Source organism: Corythoichthys intestinalis, chromosome 15 (assembly GCF_030265065.1).
Source record: "Corythoichthys intestinalis isolate RoL2023-P3 chromosome 15, ASM3026506v1, whole genome shotgun sequence".
Classification (NCBI taxonomy): Eukaryota; Metazoa; Chordata; class Actinopteri; order Syngnathiformes; family Syngnathidae; genus Corythoichthys; species Corythoichthys intestinalis.
In genome coordinates, this window is record NC_080409.1 from 11,091,133 (window position 1) to 11,097,409 (window position 6,277).

A 6,277-nucleotide genomic window follows, 5' to 3' on the forward strand; every position below is an offset into this window, starting at 1 on the left:
TAATGGCAACTGTTTTAACTCATTATCGGTATAAAAGAAACCTGTGGACAATCTCAGTCAGTCACACTCCAAACTCCACTATGGCCAAGACCAAAGAGCTGTCGAAGGACACCAGAGACAAAATTGTAGACCTGCACCAGGCTGGGAAGACTGAATCTGCAATAGGTAAAACGCTTGGTGAAAAGAAATCAACTGTGGGAGCAATTATTAGAAAATGATAGACATACAGGACCACTGATAATCTCCCTCGATCTGGGGCTCCATGCAAGATCTCACCCCGTGGCATCAAAATGAGAACAAGAACGGTGAGCAAAAATCCCAGAACCACACGGGTGACCTAGTGAATGACCTACAGAGAGCTGGGACCACAGTAACAAAGGGTACTATCAGTAACACAATGCGCCGCCAGGGACTCAAATCCTGCACTGCCAGACGTGTCCCCCTGCTGAAGAAAGTACACGTCCAGGCCCGTCCAGGTCCGCTAGAGAGCATTTGGATGATCCAGAAGAGGACTGGGAGAATGTGTTATGGTCAGATAAAACCAAAATAGAACGTTTTGGTAGAAACACAGGTTCTCGTGTTTGGAGGAGAAAGAATACTGAATTGCATCCGAAGATCACCATACCCACATGAAGCATGGGGGTGAAAACATCATGTTTTGGGGCTGTTTTTCTGCAAAGGGACAAGGACGACTGATCTGTGTAAAGGAAAGAATGAATGGGGCCATGTATCGAGAGATTTGGAGTGAAAATCTCCTTCCGTCAGCAAGGGCATTGAAGATGAGACGTGGCTGGGTCTTTCAGCATGACAATGATCCCAAATACACAGCCAGGGCAACAAAAGACTGGCTTCGTAAGAAGCATTTCAAGGTCCTGGAGTGGCATAGCCGGTCTCCAGATCTCAACCCCATAGAAAATGTGTGGAGGGAGTTGAAAGTCCGTGTTGCCCAAGGACAACCCCAAAACATCACTGCTCTAGAGGTGATCTGCATGAAAGAATGGGCCAAAATACCAGCAACAGTGTGTGAAAAGTTTGTGAAGAGTTACAGAAAACGTTTGGCCTCCGTTATTGCCAATAAACGGTACATAGCAAAGTATTTAGATGAACTTTTGGTATTGACCAAATACTTATTTTCCACCATGATTTGCAAATTATTTAAAAATCAAACAATGTGATTTTCTGGGTTTTTTCCCCCACATTTTGTCTCTCATGGTTGAGGTTTACCCATGTTGACAATTACAGGCCTCTCTAATATTTTCAAGTGGGAGAACTTGCACAATTAGTGGTTGACTAAATACTTATTTGCCCCACTATATACATATATATATATATATATTTTTTTTTTTAAATGACCAAAAATAGTCACTTGCCCTAAGCTTTTCTTGAATGACATATCCATGAACCTTTAAACAAAACAACTACGGCAAAGATAGCAGAGGAAGGATAATAAGAGCCTCACCTGCATATTGAAAAATATATATTTTTATATTCGGGTTGTGATGATACACACAAGTCACGGTTCAGTACGTACCTCAGTACGGGGGTCACGGTTCAGTGCGGATTCAGTACAACAGGAAAAACAAAACATTTTTTTCTCACAGCATTTGAAAGTTAAAGTTTGTATACTGTACTCTTATATAGGACATATTTTTAAATTCAATCAGTTAATATAAACATCTTTTATATGAAAGATAATATAGAATGTATAATGTAAGAACGTGTAGAACATGAAAAGTAACGTTAGTTACTTTGCTGAGTAACTAATTACTCTTACAATTCGGTAACGAAGTTACTTACTGAATTACATTTTGGAAGAAGTAATTTGTAACTATAACTAATTACTTTTTAAAAGTAAAACCAACAACACTGCCAAAATGAACTCGTTGCCTGGCATTGGCTGCCACTCCTGTCCATAGACGTCCAATCCGTTTGAAATAGGAGCGATGTTCATTCGCTGCCATTCTTCCGCTTCAAATGGATTTGATGTCTACTAGTGATAAACTCATTTCAAATCACAGCAAAATGATTTTTTTGTTTTAAAGCTTGTTTTTTCCTGTTTATTAATTGTTTTGTAGCATATTCCTACTATAACTGTTGTATCGCCATATCGTGATATCGTTATCATGAGCCTTGTATAACAAATCATATTATATCGTGAGCAACCTAGTGGCAAGACTACAAAACTGCACATGCAGAGCAAACTCTTCTTGCAGGAGCGTTCAGCTCCACAATTAGAAAATGTCTCCTGAGGTTCTATTAAATGCGGCACTGTGGGAGTGATGTAATGGTTACGAGTATCCCGATGAAGCCCCACCTGAATTTCAGATATTCCCAATCCCACATGGCCAAGGAGAGCTGTTTTTGCAGGATTTGCAATATCAAAGCGATATGATTACATAAAGCAATGTACTGGCACGCCTGTGAATGAGTCAAATCAGGATGATTTGCATGCATGTTTGCCACTCATTTGGATGTTTATCACGGGCAATTATTAAGAGCAAAAGCACCATACATGCCAATGTTATTTATCAGTCTTAACTGTTATCCCATTATTTTTGTGTTATGTAACTCATTCATTGCCTATAGTGGTGGATGAAGTACCCTTTTTTTTTTTTTTTTAACTTTAGTAAAAGTACAGATACATGTGCAAAAAATACTTAAGTAAAAGTCAAGGGCTTAGGTTTCCATAGCGACGGTAGGGACAAAACACTAGCAACTTTTCAGGATGCTCCATTTGTCCCCACCAACTTTGAAGCAACTAATATGCATTATATAATTTGTAGAGTTATAGAGGTAATTTAGATTGTATTCCCATAAGTTGCAAGAAAAGCATTAAGTGAATTATTTCCATTATGTTAAAACTTACATTTACCCTTTTTCACTTGCTGAATGCGCCGGTCCATTTTTTCCTCCTTCCAACACATGTTTGATTGGCTGATGACTTCACCCGCCCCGTCACACATGCACGCTCACACTTGCACGGCCCCTATGTCGACAACATACCGTCGCCTCCGCCCCTTTCGAAGAAGAGGGAAATTATAAGGTTTTTTTTCGGCCAAAGCAGCAGCCACTGTAAGTACCGCGCCAGATATCATTGAAGCGATATTCTGTCATGACAGATCTCAGCTACTCTCAAGTTTAACCAGTTTGCATTATTTTATTGCAATGTTTTTCCTGATTCAGATTTGTTTCAAGACTACAGTTAGTTAGACTTCACTTTGATGGTTAATGCAGTCATTGTAATTTTGTTGTTTTATCACAATAGATTGGTTTATTTACATTTAAAAAACCTGAAGCCATTCATTTACGAATGTGATTGCACTTTACATATTTAAATGTTCAGATATTAAGATTTGAATGAGGTGAAATAACATGTTTTTTCTCTCAAATCTATTGTTATAATCATTTGTTTCAGATGTACTGTAATTCTTTTCTGTATAAAAATTAATTTGGTGTTCAAAAAGTTTTTTTTAAAATTTTTTTACAAACTTGAGTCTTGAAAAAGAGGGGGTCGTCTTATATTTGGGCCAATACGGTAATTTCAAAATACACCAATGTTGTGGGGGTGGGAAACATACCACTATTTTTGCTACTGAAAGTCCGACCTGCATCTGAGTTAGCATAACATTAAACTGTGTGAACTTGCTAACCTGAAAAACCTGAGTAGGAAGCTGCTTAGAGAGAAGCGTCCTTCTTTTTGTGTTTTCTACTTTTAACGTTAATTAAACTGAGAAATGTAGCGAACTCTGCTGGAACCTATAGAACCAGAATAATGTGAGCAAGAAGCTGCTTAGAGAGAGAGGAGTGCTGCATGAACTCCTATGTTGCTCACACAACATAACATACAACATAATCATAATTAACTATGTACATTAAAAAAAAAAATCTTGGGATGCAGTGAGCTACCCACACTAGATTTGCGATTGACATCAACGTAATGAGCACCCCTGATTTAGCCTATCAATTAATTAGGCTCATATTCGTGAGCAATGTAGTCCTGACCCCGTTCACCGAATCTGTTTGGTCTTATTTATGTCCCATCTGGTGAAAAAAAAATGTACATGCAGATTATGCTGTTACACCGTCCCTACCAATGTTGAGACCAAACCTATGCCCTTGGTAAAAGTACAAGTATCTATTTAAAAAATTACTTAAGTAAAAGTACAAAAGTACTTGATTTAAAAATTACAAGTCAAAAGTAAAAGTATTTTCCCCTGGTGCAAAAATGTAATATACATGCTTTTCAGCATGCGCATCTTTCGTGGCACGCCAGACCCACTTAGAGTGTTTGTTGCCAAAAAGCTCAATCTTGGTCTCATCTGACCAAAGCACGGTCCCAGTTGAAGCCCCAATACCGCTTGGCGAACTCCAGACGTTTGCGTTTATGATTGTGAGTGAGGAAAGGTTTTCTCCGTGCATGCCTCCCAAACAGCTTGTTGGCATGTAGACAGCTCCTCATTCCCACTGTGAAGTATGGCGGTGGGTCAGTGATGCTGTGGGGCTGTTTCGCTTCCAAAGGCCCTGGGAACCTTGTTAGGGTGCATGGCATCATGAATGCTTTGAAATACCAGGACATTTTAAATCAAACTCTGTTGCCCTCTGCCCGAAAGCTGAAGATGGGTCGTCACTGTGTCTTTCAGCAAGACAGTGACCCTAAACATATGGCCAAATCTACACAGAAATGGTTCACCAGACACAAAATCAAGCTCCTCCCATGGCCATCTCAGTCCCCAGACCTTGTTTTGTTGGCAAAAGGGGGTTTGTACAAAGTATTAACACCAGGGGTGCTAATAATTGTGACACACATTATTTGATGTCAAATAATTTTTTCTTTATGTGGGATTTTTCCCCACTGAATGAATGCACTTGTATTGAAGGTTGGATTTTTCTCTTTTTTTCCATTAAGATCCCATATTATTTGAATTTAAAAAAATATTAGAAGCTAAAAAACACATCTTTTTCAGGGGTGACAATAATTATGGAGGGCACTGTATATATATATATATATATCTCCACATCTTCAATACTTAGTTCTCGCTCAGTAGTTGCTGTCGCTTTTGAAAGCTTCCGTTTGTAAAGATTACGTATGTCCACCTTGCCTCTTCTGTCTTATTCATTTTTTTTCTAACTGAAACAAAATACACACTCTTGATGAGGATACAGAAAATACAATGAAGTTTTACAAAGCTAAAGCCTAAATCACAAATCAATAATAAAATAAAATAAAATAAAAATTCAGGGGAATTCACTCTCATATAATTTAGGCTATCAAATGACTAAACAGGAGCAGTAAATAAAGAAAAAAACATTTTAAAATAAAATCCGACAGGCAAATTCGCCATACAACTTCCTATCATAATGTCTTTTTAAAATAAAAAATCTCATAGGCCTCATACTGGCCTTTAAAAAAAAAAAAAAAAATCAACGTTTACTAGAAACTGCAATTTCTAAAGAAATTACTATGGGACTTTGTTGTGGGGCGATTCGGATCTTAGACCCGCCCAGGTTGATTCCGGGGACATTTCGGGGACACCTGCTGTTGATTTGAGGACATTTCGAGGACACGTCATGTAGATATCAGGTCACTTCCTGTTGATTTGGGAACATTTGGTGGACAAGTCACATAGATATCAGGTCACTTCCTTTTGATTTGGGGACTTTGGGGGACACTTTCTGGTGATATCAGGTCACTTGCTGTTGATTTGGGCACACAGTTTTTTTTTGCAATTTAAAAATGAATGGGAAATTTGGACGCACATGGCCGTCAATGGCATCGACTTACATATGCGTCAATGGAATCCATGTACATTGGCATCAATAGAATGGACATAAATGGGGTACATTGGGCATCAATGCATTGTAAACACCATTGGAAATGAATTGGAAATTTGGACAAACATGGCCGTCAATGGCATGGACTTTCATATGCGTCAATGGAATCCAAGTATAATGGCATCATTAAAATCGACATGCCTGGCCGTCAATGTTTATTAACACTTGAACAATGCAGATCAACATACAAACATACAATACAGGCCAAAAGTTTGGACACACCTCATTCAATGCCCCCATTGATAAGGCAGTAAATTCCACTAGTTAACCCTGAAAAATCATACCTGTGAAATCAAAAAACATTTTAGGTGACTTTCTCTTGAAGCTCATCAAGATAATGGCAGTATTGTTTTCAAAAAGATCAAACAATACGTTCTTCCAAATTAAAAAAAACCAAAACTCTTATATAATGTATTTGTTCAGGTAATCAATTAGGCTGCAGGTG